This window comes from Mustela putorius, unplaced genomic scaffold, assembly GCF_011764305.1.
Source record: "Mustela putorius furo isolate JIRA1106 unplaced genomic scaffold, ASM1176430v1.1 tig00003834_pilon_pilon_pilon, whole genome shotgun sequence".
NCBI lineage: Eukaryota > Metazoa > Chordata > Mammalia > Carnivora > Mustelidae > Mustela > Mustela putorius.
In genome coordinates, this window is record NW_025421987.1 from 37057915 (window position 1) to 37075794 (window position 17880).

At 42.1% G+C, this 17880-nt stretch overlaps 1 protein-coding gene and 1 long non-coding RNA gene across 4 annotated transcripts in view; one reads left to right on the forward strand and one right to left on the reverse strand.

The window, feature by feature from the left end:
* LOC123394376 overlaps positions 1-17880 on the reverse strand; it is a 49914-nt gene that overhangs the window by 28796 nt on the left and 3238 nt on the right. Inside the window, exon 2 of one of the 2 annotated variants that reach the window (XR_006609082.1) lies at positions 1417-1512. The exons of the other annotated variant lie outside the window; for it this stretch is intronic. This is a non-coding gene — a long non-coding RNA (uncharacterized LOC123394376). The remainder of the gene's footprint in view (positions 1-1416; positions 1513-17880) is intronic. 2 annotated transcript variants of the gene reach the window in all.
* Positions 1-17880, forward strand: part of PLCXD2 (phosphatidylinositol specific phospholipase C X domain containing 2) — a 51821-nt gene that overhangs the window by 8292 nt on the left and 25649 nt on the right. The gene's annotated exons all lie outside the window — the stretch shown is intronic.

The window sequence follows — 17880 nt, forward strand, 5'->3', positions numbered from 1 at the left end:
TTTTCGAGAATTATGATCTTGTAAGAGAAGAAAGCTAAAATTCAAATACCCTGGAGATGAATGTGTATGGGACTATAAGACTCAGAAAGCCAACTTCCAATCCCATTACTGAGAGGAGGCAGGAAGCCTGCTAGATTGGGGTTTTAAGAGGAGATGAGCCTTGGGTTGAATCATAAAGAGCAAATAGTAAATAGCCAGGTGTTGCAGGTAGAGGGAAGTTTGTCACAATGTAGAGGTACCGAGGAATGAGAGATTAGGGTGACCTTGCAGAAACCGAAGCAGTCCGGTGTGGTCAGAACATAGACTTCATTTAAACAGAGATGAGACTGGGAGAGTGGGCTAATGAGTCTTACGTGCCGTGCGAAGATTGAACTTTAAACACTATCCCAGGACAAAAAGCAGCCATTGAAATACTGGGTCAGGAGTGGGGGAAAAGTTCCCAGATAACTGCATAAGGATGAAGAGAAACAAAATGGTACCTCAGGTATTAGAAATGCTGAGGGGTAATATGAGAAACTTACCCCTTCTTTCATTTCTATTTAATACATATGTATTGATTTCCTCCTATATGCCAGGCCCTCTCCTAGACACAGTGATGATCATTACACATAGTTCCTTTTTTCAATGAGCTTACAATCTAGTTGGAGAAATAGACCTTTTTTTTTTTAAAGATTTTATTTATTTGGGAGAGAGAGTGTACATGCAGATGCACAAAAGTGGGGGCAGGGGCAGAGGGAGAGGTAGGGATCCCTATATGTGACTCAATTCCAGGACCTAAAGATCATGACTGAGCTGAAGGCAGATGCTTAACCGACTGAGGCACCCTGGAGAAATGGGCATTTAATCAAGTAGTTATATTGTACGTGATGAGTAATTGCTCTTTAAAAAACAAAACAACAACAAAACCCCCGGTAGTTGTAACATAATATACTATAGAATGGGGAGGTAGAAGTTACTGCTAGAATAAGCACATGGCATGGAAGTCCAGGGAAGCCTCTTGGAGGAAGTGATAAATAGACTGCAACTGGAAGGATGCGTAGGAATTAGCTAAGAGGATCAGAGTTTCCTAGAAGAGGAAATAACATGGGTGAAGACAGACCTCAAAGAGAGAAAATGGCCCACTTAACAAACCAAAATCATTCATGGTAGTTGTACTATAGGTTTTCAGGAGTGGGGGGCAAGGAGTAAGGTGGCAAGATACAGGAAGGTCTAATAAGCCATGTTAAAGTCATTTCGCTTTACCTCAGTGATGGCGGGAAGGATGTTAAGGAGGTGAATGAGAAGGTCAGCCCTGCATTTTGAAAAGATGGCTCTGGCTACAGTCCACAACGTACGTATATTGGATTTGGGAGTATTGGACCCCTCCTAACCAGCTGGGTTGTTGATGAGGCGATCCACGTGGAAGAGGATGCTTACCTGAGAAGGAGAGTGTCAGTATGGAAGCAGGAAAAGGGAAGACACAGGAGACATAGCGCAGAAAGTATCAGTAGGACTTGGCAATTACATTGGAAGCTGAAAAAAAGGGAAACAGGAGAAAAAGGAGGTTAGGGGTGGCAGAGGGAAGCAGATGTGCTGAGTTTGGGGCGCGTTGAGTTTGAGGGACCTGTGGGACTTACCAGAATTGGGAGAAGGGCATGGACAGCACTCAGTGGAAAACATGTCAGAGTTCAGTCTTACTTTTCCCAATTTACCCAACACCAGATCCTCACCCACAGCTACTATTATATCCAATATAGGAAGATTTGAGTTTGAATTAGGTGTCTTTATTTTATTTATTTATTTAGGTTTCTACTAAAATTTTACTTTGTTCAGGAGCTTATCCAAAACTTCTAGTCCCAGATACATGACCCTCAGTAGCTCATCGAGTGTTTGCTTATTCTGCCTGAATTCTCTCATGTCTTGTTTTAATGATTGCTTCAACCATATTGGCAGCTTGGAGGTGAGAGTTAAGGTTAGCTCTGTGTACTATAGCACAAACCAGCTGTGAAATGGAAATGTTTAGTAATTTTACCATGCCATCAAATACAATTTATTTCACGCATTCACATCCTGGGTTATACCAAAAGCTTAATAAAAGCAGAGTAATTTTTTAGTAAAATATTTAATTTAATATAACTTTTCCTTTACCCTAAACATTTTCCTTTTTTCCCCTACGTCTTTGAATTATTCTTATTTTTGTGTTGGAAACTGAAAAGTTGTTAAAGAGAACATGATTATTTTGGAACTGAGAAGGCTTATCAGAAGCAACACAGAGTGATTAATTAGCAAAACAGGGAAAGAATTTCTTATTAATGAATTAACTATATTATACAATCTCTTACTCTGGGATGGGGGTCAGAGTCCACCAGACCTTTGAGGAAGAGAAGGTCTTTCAGAAGAAAATAGATGCCCATCTATCTGTAGAGGACTTTAAAATGCCTCCCATACATATAATTGAAACCCCTCTGACTCACATAAATCCTAGGATGTTGGGGCCAATTCAGAAAATATCTGGGGCAGTGGGATTTTCATGGTGTCCAGCAAGAGTCCAGGTGAGGCTTGGTGCCCCCCAGGACTCCCTTCTCAAGGCCAGCAGTGGGGACTGTCCGGTCAGAGAAGCTCTGCTTGTATTTGTTTTACATATAAATACTTCATTTGACAAAGTTGCAGGTCTCAAAAGCACCATGAGAAGGTCTGATTTACTCCAACTGTCCAGCTCATCCAGCCATTTGGGGGGTAGACCAGCAGTAGCCCTCTGGATTCCCAGGCTAATGTCTTCAGTCCTCAGATGGTGGGATGCCCGTTGGCTACTCAGCACATAAAAAGTTGATCAGCATCCTCTGCTTTCCAGTGTTCTGCCTAACCCCACTGCTTTGTTGCATTGTGAATAATCCCAAATTCAGTGGGCACTTGATTAAAAATTAAATGGACCACATGGCCTTCTCAGATGTTGTGGGCAGTTAGACAGTTGTTATTAATATTCTCCCCCATGCCCTATGGAAAATAATCCAGTCACATAGATGAAGTTTATCCCTTTGGGCTGACAGGGTTTGAAGTTGTTAGTCTTTGGTTTGAGAATCTGCTAAATGGTCCCCAGAACTCGAGCCTTGGACTCATGTCAGCTAGATTCTGTAGATCCTAAGATGCCTCAGCCTTTCTGCATTTGTCAGCATTTGGAGTCACATTCCCTACAAATGCTCTATTTTTCCCAAGGACTCCATTCAGGTGTGTGAAATGGGAGACCCCAAGGAGATGTTATCAGGAAATAATTTACACAGGCATAAGTTGCAGGAAATCTACTCTTTAGGACTTTTCCTTTTAAATTGTTTGATGTGTTGTTTAATATAGCTGCTCCTTTCATCATCCTTTCTGGCTTATTTTTGTCCTGTGTGTTTCCTGACATATTCCTCTTCGTTGACACAAATAACTCAAGCTAAAAGGACAGATGAAGGAAATGGGAACTGGGCGTATACAGTTGCTGGGGGTGAGGAGGTGCAGGCAGTGAACTCTGCCTGTTTCATGAAGGTGAATGGACCAAACAGAAGTTTGGGAAGGGATCAGAGGACCTTGGCTTACCTGCCCTAGGCAACTCTCTACACATCTGTTTATTCAAGCAGTCATGCTTACCTTTATCCTAGATGCATGTATTCAGTGCCTACTGTATGCCAGAAACTTAAGCATTGTAGGGATAATCACGGTCAGGTGTCCATGACAGATACAGAGATAATGACCACAAGGTGTCCCAGGTTCATCAAGTTCAAGAGGCCGTGGATGCACAAAGTGAGAAGTACTTAAATTTACTTGGTGGAGTCAGGTGAGCTCACAGACAGATGATTCGTGATCTGATCACTTATAGGTAATGAAAACAAAAAGGCAAGGGCCAATGAGTTTGTTCCCAAGGACTGTGAGGGTTTTCTGTTTCCATCTTCTTTCAAGCAAATCTGTTGCTATATTCAATAACGATAAGGCCCACCTCTTATATGTAACTTGGCAAATGAGTATGTTCTCAGCTCAGGCCACAGACCTACTTTAGAATGCAGAATGACAGTCTGTTCAAATCCCATTTATTGTAATATTAATAGAGATGAAATACCTGATCTATAACACAAGATGTTTTCTACAAAAACTATCCTAAACATGTCCATCATTTAAAGACTCATGTTCATTTTTATGTCTGTTCTTAATACGTTTTACCTTATCTCTATTTTTAATTTTTATACACATGAGAAACAGTATAGAGAAGTAGTTCAGTTCTGTTTTAGGATACCTAGGATCAAATCCTAATTACTAGTTACATGACCTTGAATAAAAAGTTTAACCTCTCTGTCCCTGAGGCTTCTCCTCTGTAAAATGGAAGTAATCACAACACCTGCTTCATAAGCACAAGGTTAGAGGAAACACAGTCTGTAAATCTGCCCTCACTCTGATACCATTGATGGTTTGGGGGTCCTCAAGATCACCCTTAGTTTCACTAAATAATATGCTGGAAGGACTGACAGGACTCACTGAAAGCTGTTATACTCCCAGTTCCTGTTTATTACAGCTAAAGGCTACAGGTTAAAATTGACCAGGTATAGAGGTACACAAGGCAGAGTCCAGGGGGGTTCCAAACGTCCTGTCTCCTGGTCAGTGGACAGTGCTGCTTTCTCAGGATTAATGGGCGGCAGTATGCACGGAGTCCTGCTAACCGGGGAAGCTCTCTGAGCCTTGGTATCCAGAGTCATCACTGAGGCTCCACATGGCTGATCTCAGTATCCAGCCCCTCCAAGGTCAAGCATCTATCCACATGATTCAATGCCATCATCCTCAGACTTTTTGACATGGCCCCAAAGTCCTCAGGTAAATAAAGATGCTCTTATCAGACAAGCTATTGCAGGGGTTTGAGAGATTGCTTCCCATGGCAAGGAAGAGGACCAGCCCTCTCCTTGGGCAGGGTTAAATTCTTTACCATACAGCAAAGTTGTTTAAGAATTGAATGAAATAGGGGCACCTGGGTGGCTCAGTGGGTTAAGCCTCTGCCTTCGGCTCAGGTCATGATCTCAGGGTCCTGGGATCGAGCCCTGCATCGGGCTCTCTGCTTGGCAGGGAGCCTGCTTCCTCCCCTCTCTCTCTGATTGCCTCTCTGCCTACTTGTGATCTCTCTCTGTGAAATAAATAAATAAAATCTTAAAAAAAAAAAGAATTGAATGAAATAAAACATGCAATGTGCTTAAAATATTGCTTAGCACAGAACAAGCAGAGAATAGGACGCCTGGGTGGCTCAGTTGGTTGAGCCGCAGCCTTCAGCTCAGGCCATGATCCCAGGGTCCTGGGATTGAGTCCCACATCGGGCTCCTTGCTCCACAAGAAGCCTGCTCTCTCCGCCTCTGCCTGCTTGTACGTTCTCTCTCTCTCTCTCTCTCTCTCTCTCTCTGACAAATAAATAAGTAAATAAAATCTTAAAAAAAAAAAGCATAGATTTTGGATATATAGCTATGACTATTAACAGTCCTTTTTGATGGCCAAATATTTATCTAGCACCATACTAGATACTAGATACTTTAAAAATTTAATGAGATATAGTTTGTAATCTTGTAGGAGATACTAAGGTTCAAATAAAGCCAATAAAAGCAGAAGGCAGTGAATGCCACAGTTTTAGAACCAAGCATACTGTGCTAGGAACCTGGGAAAGGGAGTGATTACTTGCAGTTGCAGGTCAAGGAGCAGCTGCCTGGGAAGACACCTGGGAGCTGGTCTGAGGACGGATAGGATTTTGATATGGATAGGAGGTGCATTCCAGACACAGGGAACCAAATGGATGAAATTGGAGATGGGAAAGCAGGGGTTGTTGTGACTCCCTGTACAGGTGACAGGAGAAAGCAGTGGAAAGGACTGGGCAGACAGACGTAGGGCAGATGAGAGAGGTTTTCAAGGTGGTGTGAAGCAGTTCCTGCTTTATCTTGTAGACGATAGGGAGCCAGTGACAATCTGGGAACCAAAGAAAACCTGAAAGAAAATCTCCTGTCTCTCTTTATGACTCCAGTCTTTGCACATGCTCTTTCCTCTACTGGCACAGCCTCCCTTCCAATAACCCCCACTTCACTTGGTCCAAGACTACTTATCCTGTAAGAAACAGCCCAGTACCATGTCTGTGCATGTTTCCATTCTGGGACATATTATGTGCCACTGGAACGCTTTACCTGTCTTCCCACTGCACACAGCGCTGTTTGGGGCCCTCTGTATAGTCAGTGTCTGGTTCAGAATAGGTATCTTGTGCAAAAAAAGGGAGGGATCCAAAGAGAAAATGTGGAATCTTGAAATATCTACAGAGAATTTAAGTATGAAGAGCAGATACTTCTAGTTAATTTAAGGAGAAAGTAGGACATAGAGAAAATAACAATGCCTAAAGTAAGACAAAACCTTATAATTGCATTGCGGAGCTCTCTTAAGGTGTCCCAAGGTTTTATAAAATAAAAATAATCATAATAATAGAAGAGCTTACTTATATAACACTTATAAAGCATTCAGTAGGGGGCTGATATTGTTCTACTTGATTTATGTCAACCTGCCTGGTTAAACTGTACAACCCAATGACAGAAGTACTATTAACTCCATTTAAAAATGAAGAAACTGAAATACAGAGAAGTTAATAAGCAAATTGCAACTAAAATCCCGGTAACAATACAAGATTGTAAAAACTAGATCTTGCCAAATTCATTTAAGTGCACTTGAATAAAAGACATCTGTAGAGTTGGAAATTGACCAGTGTTGGGCTGTGACTTCAGTTCCTTTTGTTGGTTGTAATAAAGAGTACTTTTCTTTTCATCTGAGGCATTTGCTTCCATGCCAGAACTGTAATGCCTCAGCACCCATGAGGATAGTTGTGTTTGAAACACTGCCCGCTAACCTGTTCCGGCTGAACAAGTCCCATTTTTTTTTTTCAAGACCAAACATCTAGGAGGCTTTTTATTGACTCAAACAGAAGCAGCCCAGTGGTTTAAGTGGTTTGTGTAGTGATCACCCCGTGAGGTTCCAGCAGAGAAAAGCTCTTTCTGCCTTGATACCAAAAGATCAGCAGAGGCTTTTAGCAGGTGTAAGCTTGTCAGGACACTCGTTTTTCAGAGTGGGTGTGTTTTCGTTCACTTTCCCTGCTGTGAGTAATGTACAAATTCTCTTTAAACCTATCATTTTGTGTAATTTAGACTGCTACTTGTTGGCTTTGCCCTCCTCCTTTTTCCCTTTCCTCTGGGGGGGGGGGGAGGTAACCGGCTTCGTCCTTCATTTACAGAAAAGAGGAAAAAACCCTTGTTCTTGACAGGACCAAGCTGAAGAGCTTCCCTGGATCTCGACCATTCTGCAGTTTATCACATGAATCTTAAAATAATCCTGCCCTGTGAAAAATTTCAACCGAGCAAGGTGACTACAACTGTGTGTTTTTTTTCAAAGTCCCCCCAATAAATTTCATAAAGATGTCAGAGAACCCAATCAAACACCAGCCTTTGGTGTGAAGGAGCTGCCACATAAACACTGAACAAGAAGTGAGCTATGGGCTAGTGTGTTCAGTCAACGTACAGACCTATCCCTAGCCAACCATAAGGTGGCCCTCAAGAAAATGAGAACCTGAACCTTTGTGAAGGGCAGGAATTTCTCCAGCAACTTCACAAAATTCTCAGATGACCCGAAGATAAGTGAAAGACTGGGCTTTAGACTGATTAGCTTTTTGCAAATATGATGAGTTAAATTTATAAGCACATTTTCTGCTTAAGTATAGTAAATATGAAAGACACCTTTATCATTTCTTTACAATGATGAATAATCCTTCTTAAAATAGGGTCATAAATTCCTTTCATGAGGTGTTAATAAGTTGGAATCATCCGATTCCTAAGGTAGCAGAGATCCTAAGGCTCATTAATGTCACCCACCTTCCTAAATCTGCAGATGGAACAACCACCCTCCAGTGTGAAGTTACAATCTAAGTTCCCACGAGTTATCAGAGCAGAGCTGGCCCTGGGATTCAAGGCTCTGAACTGAGGAACTATAAAGAAAATGTTTCCTCAACTGAGAGAAGGTTAGAGTGCCCTCGTGTGTCCCTACATAGAAATTTTTCATGTCTTTACAAAATATAAAATTACTTGAATCTCTCCATCAAGTTCCTGCATTGGAATGAAGGCACATAGTTAGCTCTAAGAACAAACCCTGTGAACACAATGTCTTAGGAAGCAAATATACAATGCATCTGACTTGTTTCATCATTAAGGGTAGAGAAACAACCGAATCCCTAGAGAGGCTTCATGTAGATTCCAGTCTGACAGATCTGGACTTTGTCCCAGGCCACTTGAGATCTTCGTACCCTGAACTGGTTGCAAAACCAGTCTGTGCCCCCAGTTCCTCGTCTGTAAAAGGATTTTACAGATCCTTTAGTGATTACCTGCTGCGTAATCACTGTGCTACGGGATCATGGCAGAGACCCAATGAGATCATATAGGCAAAGTGCCCAGCTGGACACTAGGTACATAATAAACACTCAGTAAATTGAACCTCTTGTTCTTTTCAGACATGAGCCCTCACCAGGGATCACAGTTGAGTTCATGGTGAAGGAATGGAATGCAAATGCCGGGAGGTCAACAGAATGTCTTTGGGTTGCTTTTACCTCTTGGATAAAAAGGTTCCCATGAGCTGGTGGGGGGGGGGGCAGGACAGAGGGAAAGGAGAGATCATTTTTAAAGAAATATGTATTGATTATACTATTCTTCCAAAATAAATTCTTCGTTCAGATGGGGAATTTTCAGTGGCGCTAGGCCAAATGGCTTTCTGGTAGGTGGAATTTCTTTCAGAGGTAACCTGGTCCCTGGCACCCAGGGTCCAGCAGTGAAAGAAAAAAAAAATCTCTACTCTGAAAAAAAAGTTTGAAAACCAGATCCTATTTATGTTATTGATCCAGTTCTCTTAGAAGTCTTTATTTATTGAAGGGTAACCATATTAAAATCAATAAGAGCAGAGGTGAAAAACGGTAGCTGGGTGAATTCATCGTCTGATTTTCATTTGCCTCAACTCTTCATTTGATGGAACAAGCCATCTCAGCATTAAGTGTTGAGCAGAACTGCAGTAAATCAAGTCTGTTTGCCCTGCTCCCCCCAGTAATTCTCACAGCCATCCTTTTCAGACACGCGGAGCGAGGTATCATTATGTACAATACAAGGAACCTTGACCTTTAAATGTTAGTGGAAATGCAGAGTCGGTGACTCTGTCTTCCGCTAGCTTATTGGAGAAGTGAGAGAAACAGTTCAATAGTGTGTGAGCCTGGAAGGTGGGGAGGTGAGTGAAGTCATCACCTGTGCCTCCCTCTTTTCGGGCTTACTTGGTGGAGGAGGGGTGGAGGGAAGGAGAAGAAAGATTAGGCCAGACTCTTAAAATACTTATCCTAGATACCATTATCACTGGGACCTTTGCATAGATCATTATCCGCCTGCAAGAAACAGATAAGAGGCTGCTCAGAGCTTGCAAGCCTCGGCCCTGGGGTCGCTCATCCTTTCAGAGAGTCTGTTGCCTTTAAATAAGGCCAACACGGCATATGAAGCCAAGGTATTTATTATTTATGGAAAGTTCAACCAGCTCACCTGTGGCGGTGGACCCGCAGAAGGGAAGTGTGTGCTCCAGCGGCCCCACAGCACCTGCTCCGCAGGGAAGCAGCCCCCTCAGCCACCCCCGCGGCCATGACGCATGCGCCGCAGAACGCGGCTCTCTGCACCCTGGCAGTGCTATTCTGGGCAGTGTCCTAAGTCTTTAGTCAGCTTGTGGAAGGATGGCCCCTGCCTCATACTTGGAAGTGTCCCGTTGGTGTGGATTAACTGAACAATATGTGGTGCGGCTGCTTTAGTTTCCTCTGGCAGCGTTTAGGAAACTCTCTATTCCCAGTGTTTGTCTCATTTTCTGGATTGTGCTTTTTGTTTCTTTATACGTTGCCTTCCTCCTTAGAGGGGCCCGAAAATCTATATGTCTTGCTTATGGATGCTTAATATTGCTAGCCCTGTGGTAGTGTTTTAATTCCAGCATACTGAGAAAAAGACTTTTCATAAAGGTATCTCTTTTTTTAAGAGTCATTTATTTATTTATTTATTTTAGAGGGAGAGAGTGAGAGAGTGCATGCGCATAGTGGAGAGGGGGCAGAGGGGGCGGGAAACTTCAGCAGATGCTGCGCTCAGCCTCGATCTCAGGACCCTGAGATCACAACCTGGAGGTCACAACCCGAAGGTCACAACCCCAGCCAGAACCCAGACGGCGCTTAACCACCTGCACCACTCAGGTGCCTCCATAAAGGGATCTTTTTGAAGCCCCTCTCAGGAAGAAGCCTCTCCTCCTACTTTTCCATCTTCTTCCCCTTATGTAGCCCCGCCCCACTCCGCAGCCTCCGCCCGCTGACTCTGGTCCAGGCAGCATCAAGAGGGGAGGCAAGGAGCCCTGCTGTGACAGGGCTCCTGAGGGCTGGATGGGGACACGCTTTGCTTCAGACAGGTTTATGGTGTGGCACCTTTTCATTGTCACTTGAACCATACTGATTTGTGATTTAGAAAGAGACGTAGAAATGAGACTGGACCACACCTTTGAAAACCCCACAGATGGTTCGTTCCCTCACCTGGGTCTCTCTCCTCAGCCCTGCAGCCCCTGTGATGCCCTCTTTCTTTCCCCTTCTGCTTCCCAGCCTTCCTGTCGGCACCCCCTCTCTCCGTTTCCTCCGCAGAGCACTTCACCCGCTCCCGCTTCTGTCTCCAGGCCTGCACACCCCACCCCCGCTTAATACTGCTTCAAGCGTGTCCAAAGCCATTAATGCCAAAGATGAATATTTCAGCTGTGCTTAGCAAACAAAAGATACCAAACAAAAGTTACCAGGATTCACTCTGCTTAGAAGAGAGCATGTATTAAAAAGGACTTTTTTTCTTATCACATGTTCATATTCAAGATAAAGAGGTTCTGTATGCATTAAAAAGAGCCTTTTTTTTTTTTTTTTTTTAGCATCTTGCCTATTTTGTAAGAAATCACTGGTGAAAACCTGTGTCAGCTGGCACCAAATATGGAGTTTATCCACTGTCCCTTGTGGACGGGTCCCTTCAGCTCCTGCTCTGCCGTTGTGCCCTTCCACATGGCTCTCCCTGGAGGCCCACAGTCCTGGCAGAGTTCACTGTCATGAGTCAGGAAGATGCCAGAGAGGGGGAGGAAGTGGCCTCCACAGAAGTAAGAACTGAACAGTAGGGGATCTGGAGTCCACTTGAGCCAATGATCTCTGATGGGCCAGAGGTGTCCCTCATATTCTTTGTCATTCTGAGTCTGAGAGCAGACACTGGTGCTAAGGGAGTGAGTAGTTCCTAAAGACCTCTTCTTCCTAAACTTGGCCTTGCTGATAAGTTCCATAGGCATACCAAGATGCAGGCTTTTAGTCATTTCTAAAATTAAGCAGTCATCTCCCCAAACCTTAGAAAAGTACCGAGTCTTTTATCAAATGATCTTGAGTGGGAATGCTTTTGAGTTCCTTCAATTTAGTACATTTGAAAATGTTCTGAATTTCTTAAAAATCACAGATCCACTAAAATATAAACAGTGAGATAATGTGTTTGAGGCTCTAAACCTCATTTTTAGCTCATTTTCTAAGAAATATTGTCTGAAGATATATTTAAGAGAAATTCTATGAAGGTAAAGTTGTCTGGGCTCCAGGTAAATCGAGGCATAAAAGCCTCTTATTTTCTCAGAAAAATTCAACCCTTTAAAATGGCTAAGAAGTCACCAGGCTGTTGTCTCTGAAACCCAAAGATGGACGGTCAGTTATCATGAGGAAGTATGATTCAGCTGGGCTGCTAGTCCCAGTTCCATTTGGGATCTGTTTTCTCTTCTTTTCCTCCTTAGGGGATGCAAGAAAATCAGTCTCTTTCTTTGGCTTAAACTCTTAAGACCTTTTCTCTTTATAAAGTATGATACTGCCTCTCTTCTACTGTTTGCACTGACCATTTTTGGATCTAGCTTAGCCTATATACCTGCCCAGAAATCTTCCAGACATATGAGTGACCTAGCTCTATTAAGATAGAGTATAAGCAGGGTTGTGGTCTTTTGTGTTTGGGTACCTTTAATATCTTTTTGTTGTTGTTTTTAGATGGGGAAGTATCTTCATTGCAACTAAGATCTTCTTAACTTGCCTGGAACATTTTTTAAGTGTCTGTATTTTACATTTGGAAATTTGGAAAATTTATTTGGAAAAATAAATTTGACATTCAAGGCCATTTTATGCCACATAGCTCCAGTGGGTAACTGGCAAGACAGCTGCATCTGTTTTCTTGCAAGCTGCCTGAATAATCTGGCCTCATTTGACAGGGTGTAGGCTAATAATCAGGGAAAGAATATGTTAGTTACAAATCATGTGACCCAGAGTTGAACCCTCTGACGATTCCTAATATCCAATGCACACGTTCAGTACATGTTTTAAGAGCAAGCTTTGAGTGGACCAGACTATCTTAGGGGTTGATGGAAATAATATGATTAAGTCCTAATAAAAATCTTGAGTTTACATGGAGTTTAGATGGCTCCTTACAAAATGAGCTCAAAATAAATAGTTGTCTTTAAATTTTGCAGAATAATTATTATATCTATTTAAAGCTCTCTGTTGATATTAGTAAACATACTTCCTGTAAAATGGTGGCTTTTTTTTCAATTCTTTTAAACACGCTTTTCCAAGTAAATGAAGCATGGCAGTTTTTCCTCCCTGAAAAAAGAATTTTCTCTGAATTTCATCTCAGATGGGCCAGTTTTAGTGTCAACACATACACACAAACATGCACAAAATGTTTTGGTAAGAGACATTAGTCTCAAACACCCCTAAAATAACTCTACTATGAAAGCTCGCTATATAAACATTTGCCATAACAACTTATAAATTTGTTTTACCTGAAATTCACTAGTCAAATATCTCATCATAGTGAATTCAGCCATGTGGGCTAGTAAACACCTTTAAGTTGCAGGTATATCCGGGTGAGAAGATGGAGAATATTTTGTATCCTTAGCTCAAGGGCTCTCAAATTCCCATGTTAGTGAATGAAAATGTCTTCTCAAACAGTGAAAAGCCTGTGAATAACATAGGTGAACCCAAGAGGCCTGAAAAACCCATGCAAAGAAAAATAGAAAGTGATAAAGCGTGTAAGACTAACATCAAGTTGGCTGTGCTCATGTCCTTAGGAGCTATGCACTAATATTTTCAAATATGTAAGAAGATGCAGAAGAACTTCTGAAGGTGTTGTTGATACTGGTATTTGGTATTTAAAATACCTTATATTATGGAAAGGTCCTTTTCTTGGATGATTTCTTCGTGTTTGAGTGTTTTAGTGATACTTGTGAACACTGACGGGAAAAAAACATTGCTGTTTTTTTGCCATTTCAAATAATGGATTATAGGCTTTTGCTCTCCCAAAATGTCCTAACATGTTTTTAGAAAGAGGTTGGATTTGTTTTTCTATAACTGTTCTTGTATAAAACTCTCTTGAGGATATGTAATTCTATGATGTTAAAAACAGAAAGTTCAAGAATATCCATGGAACTTTCTCTCTCCTACTTTGAAATTGTGTAGTCAGTATGTTTATTTATTCCTGAGTTATTGACATTCCTCAGTTGCTAAGTGGAGATAATTTATTATTTTATGTTTAGTGTCAGTTTACACTTAAACTGTAAATACTGTGATCTGAACTTGCTCTTTTTGATGTTGGCTTTGATGTTGGTAACCTAAAATAAACCAGTCAAATGCTAATTTCATTTTTCCCATTTAACTGCCACAGCAGATCTCTGAATATAAATCTTTAATGAGGTTTGACAACATTGTTTAAAAACCAGATATCATCATCCAAGTGGAAGATGACACAAAAATTCCTTGAGAGTGAAATAACAATAGTGATGATGTGTTTGAACTCATTCTGTGGGCCAGGGACTCTTCCAAGTGCTTACCGGGGAGTTAATCATTTCACCTTAACCACAAACAATTAATGTTAGTACAGTTGTTATCCCCATTTTACAAATGAGGAAACTGAGACACAACATTTCAGTTACATAGCTAGTAAACAGTAGTGCCAGGATTATGAACTTAAGCAGCCTGGCACCAGACTCCATGCTCGTACCCACCATGGGAACTCTCCATTAGCTCATTCAGCACTCTGCTAATTCATTAAGTTAGGTCTCAGGACTCAACATTCTTCTTGCTACATTGACATCTTAGAAACGTCAAGTCTTGGGGCACCTGGGTGGCTCAGTGGGTTAAAGCCTATGCCTTCGGCTCAGGTCATGGGCTCGAGCCCCATGTCGGGCTCTCTGCTCAGCAGGGAGCCTGCTCTCCCCCACTCTCTCTGCCTGCCTCTCTGCCTACTTGTGATTTCTCTCTCTCTCTCTCTCTGTGTCAAATAAATAAATAAAATCTTAAAAGAAAAAAAAAAAAAAAGAAACGTCAAATCTGGGTCCTTTGCAGCTAAGGAGGCAGAGAAATGACTTGTTGGACCTGGAGATGCCTAGTGGGAATATTTGAAAGATAACTAGAGGGGCACCTGGATGGCTCAGTCTGTTAAACATCTGCCTTTGGCTCAGGTTATGATCTGCAGGTCCTGGGATGGAGACTCTTGTCAGGCTCCCTGCTCAGCTGGAGAGTCTGCTTCTCCCTCCCCCTGCTCTTGCACTCTTATGCTCACTTTCTCTCTCCCTCTCTCAAATAAATAAATAAAATCCGTAAAAAATAACTGGAAAAGAGGGAATTGAATCAGTTCCCAACTCATTGGCGTTCTGGCAGCAGGGAAGAGAACCTTCCAGTACTGAGGCAACTTACGGATGGGTGTCCAGTGGGAAGCAATTGCTGGAGGCATTGAGAGACATGCTGATTATGGATCAAAAAAGGGGCAGGTAGGTGAGGGGTTGGGTTAAATGGGTGATGGAGATTAAGGAGGGCCTTGTGATGAGCACTGGGCGTTATATGTACGTGTTGAATCACTATATTTTATACCTGAAATTAACATTAGGCTATATGTTAACTAAAATTTAAATAAAAACTTGAAACAAATGAAAAAAATAAATATATAAAAGGTTTAGGGCCAGAGGTCCAGCCCAGACGAGTCAGATGTCCCTTTGATTACTGGAGAGTTCAGTCTAGAGTGCTATTTCTCAGCATTTTGTTTTTTATCACTATGGAGTCTTTTTAGCCAGTTCTGTCCCGTTTACTACTTTCTCTCCCTCCACAAACAATGATATATTAATGCCACAGAAATACTGTATATCTGTTTAAGTACTGTGTATATATACATCTGTGCTTTATACATAAAAAGAGAAGGAATTTTTTCATCCCTCAAGAACAGATTTCTGTCCCCTGGGGCGGTGCCACCCCACTGAGAATGCATAGCCTAGGGGCACAGGAGACATTAATGCTGTGTGAGTGAACATGGGGTGGGGGTGTGGGTTTCAGTGAATAAGCTTGGAGGGGGATGATGGGCTTCAAAATTAGAAGGGCTCGCCAAAGGCAGGTGGTGGAGAAAAGAAATTTTCTTAAGTATGTGAGGTCAGAAGTTCTTTGACATGGGGTCACTATCCCCACTTGCCCAGTGCCACCCAGAAATGTGATAAGGAGTTTCTCTTTCTCCTATTATTCCCTTAACTCTTGTCTCTGTCTTCCCTTCCTGGCTGTAAGTGTGTCACCATGTCATTTCAGATGACATGGCTCTAATGAAATGTTCATTGCAGGGTGTGTGGTTTGATTTCCTGTTTTATTTAGAGACCATGTTCCCAAGAAGCTTGCTTTAAATCCTTTTTAATTAAGTGAGTTCAGAAAAAAAAATGGCTACTTCCCTAAATTACAAGAAATGGGTAATGAAAATGCTGTGACTAAAAACTGCTGTGCATTCACTTGAGATCTCCTAGTTCCCACGTAACAAACCTCAGGAAGAAAAGTAGCAACTGGTGTTCCAGATAAAGAGCAAACTGGTTGTCCCTGGTCGTCAGAAGGCCAGCTCATTTTCCTGTACCTGGCCTCTTAATCTTGGAATCTAATGGTATGTAGGAGAAAAAACATTGAGCACACAGCTTATTGTCTTCTTCCCATTCAAATCTCTTTCCTCGTGGTTTTGCTGCCACAATGACTTCATTCTGAACTCTGTAACCCAGCCCGTATCTCAAGGGCCCTTATTAACCTTAAATAACCTTATTTAATCACTTACTAGAAAGCATGATAAAGAAAGTAAGTCCTCCTGATATTTTTCCTCTTCACAAACAAGCAATGGTTATTTTGTTGGTCAAAAGATAGGAAGCATGAATTTCTGGAATGAAAAGAAGGCTGAGGATATGGGAAATGCAGTCCACCAAATTATTATTTGAAGATCTGAAAGTACTAGAAGACCCATCAGAATAGGAGATCCCAGAAGTCAGTGAGCTTGTTAGGAAAGGATGCTCTTCTATGTATGGCAGCAGGTGTCAAGCCTGAGTGCCCAGCAGAATCACCTGGAAGCTTTTCAAGTCTTCCAGTTTCAACTCCCACCCCAGAGAGATTCTGACTCTGTGGGTCTGGGTGGGGTCAGGGGCATTGGTGTTTTTAAAAGCTCCCGAGGGCACCTGAGTGGCTCAGACGGCTAAACAACTGCCTTCGGCTCAGGTCATGATCCCAGGGTCCTGGGATCGAGTCCTGCATTGGGCTCTCTGCTCAGTGGGGAGTCTGCTTCTCCCTCTGCACCCCCCATTCTCTTTCTCCCTCTGTGTATCTCTCATGAATAAATAAATAAAATCTTAAAAAAAAAACAAAATAAAACCCACAAAACTCCCCTAGAGGATTTGGATGTGCACTCAAGGTTGAGAATCACTGCTTCAGAATACAAAGTGCTTTTTCACATATTATCCATGGCTTGTACACCTAAAAAGGGGAAAAGGAAACATTTGCAATGCCTGTTGACTCTGTAAGGAAGAGAAAGAGTAGTAATTGTGAAAATGAAATGATTGTAGAAAAATGAGTTTCCAAAAATTGGAGGAAAAGCCTTCACCCTTGTAGGGCTAAAATTAGGGGTGCTAGCAATCTACTGAGTGTAGAAGATGAAAGAGGAGTTGTGTGGCCGAACTTGCTGCTCTGTATGGATTGTCCCTGAGATGACAACAAAATTCCCTACCCAGAGTCCGAAAAACAGTCATCTAACATTTGATGTCTACTAGTTCCTAAAACCTTATTGAGTCCACTCTATAAATGAGAAATACTGGAGAAAAGAAAAGCATTTGTTGATATTCAAAAAGTATATTAGAAAAATATCATGTTAATATCTCCATGTCCATTTTGGGCTGTGCACATGATCTGCATGTATAGACAGAAAATGTGCCTCCACCGTGATCCTAACAGCCTTCAAGTAGTTATAATTAAGAATTCCGCAGATGAGCGTGCACATAACACCCTTGCTTATAGCTGAAGGAGAAGTAGAGCCAGTAGACCCTGGGCTCTCAGGTTGGGGGGAAATAGAAGTCAAATCACAATGAGGCAGAAGAAAAGGAGGAGACAGACATGGGGTAAGCAGTTTGCCCAATACGGGTTATAAATGCTGGGGGAGAATTCGTAGACTGGGTTAGAGTGAGAGAATATTTTATGGAAAATTAAGTCCAGGAGGAGGTCTGCCCGTCCGGGTACACTGTACATCAGCAGATGTCAGCTTGTGTGTGGAGACCTGGTGAGAGATGAGTCTAACATGACACACTGGGGCCATACTGAAGACTCCTGAACAACAGTGCTCAGAGTAGGGATCTGGTTGGGGAGGGAGGAAGGACGAAGAGACATGATCAGCACTGTATCTTGAGATGATTAGCTTTCAAACATGAACAGATTGGAGAGAGGCTGGAATGGAAGGGATTATATTAGGGTCTTTTCGGTCCTGATCATGTGACAGATAATGA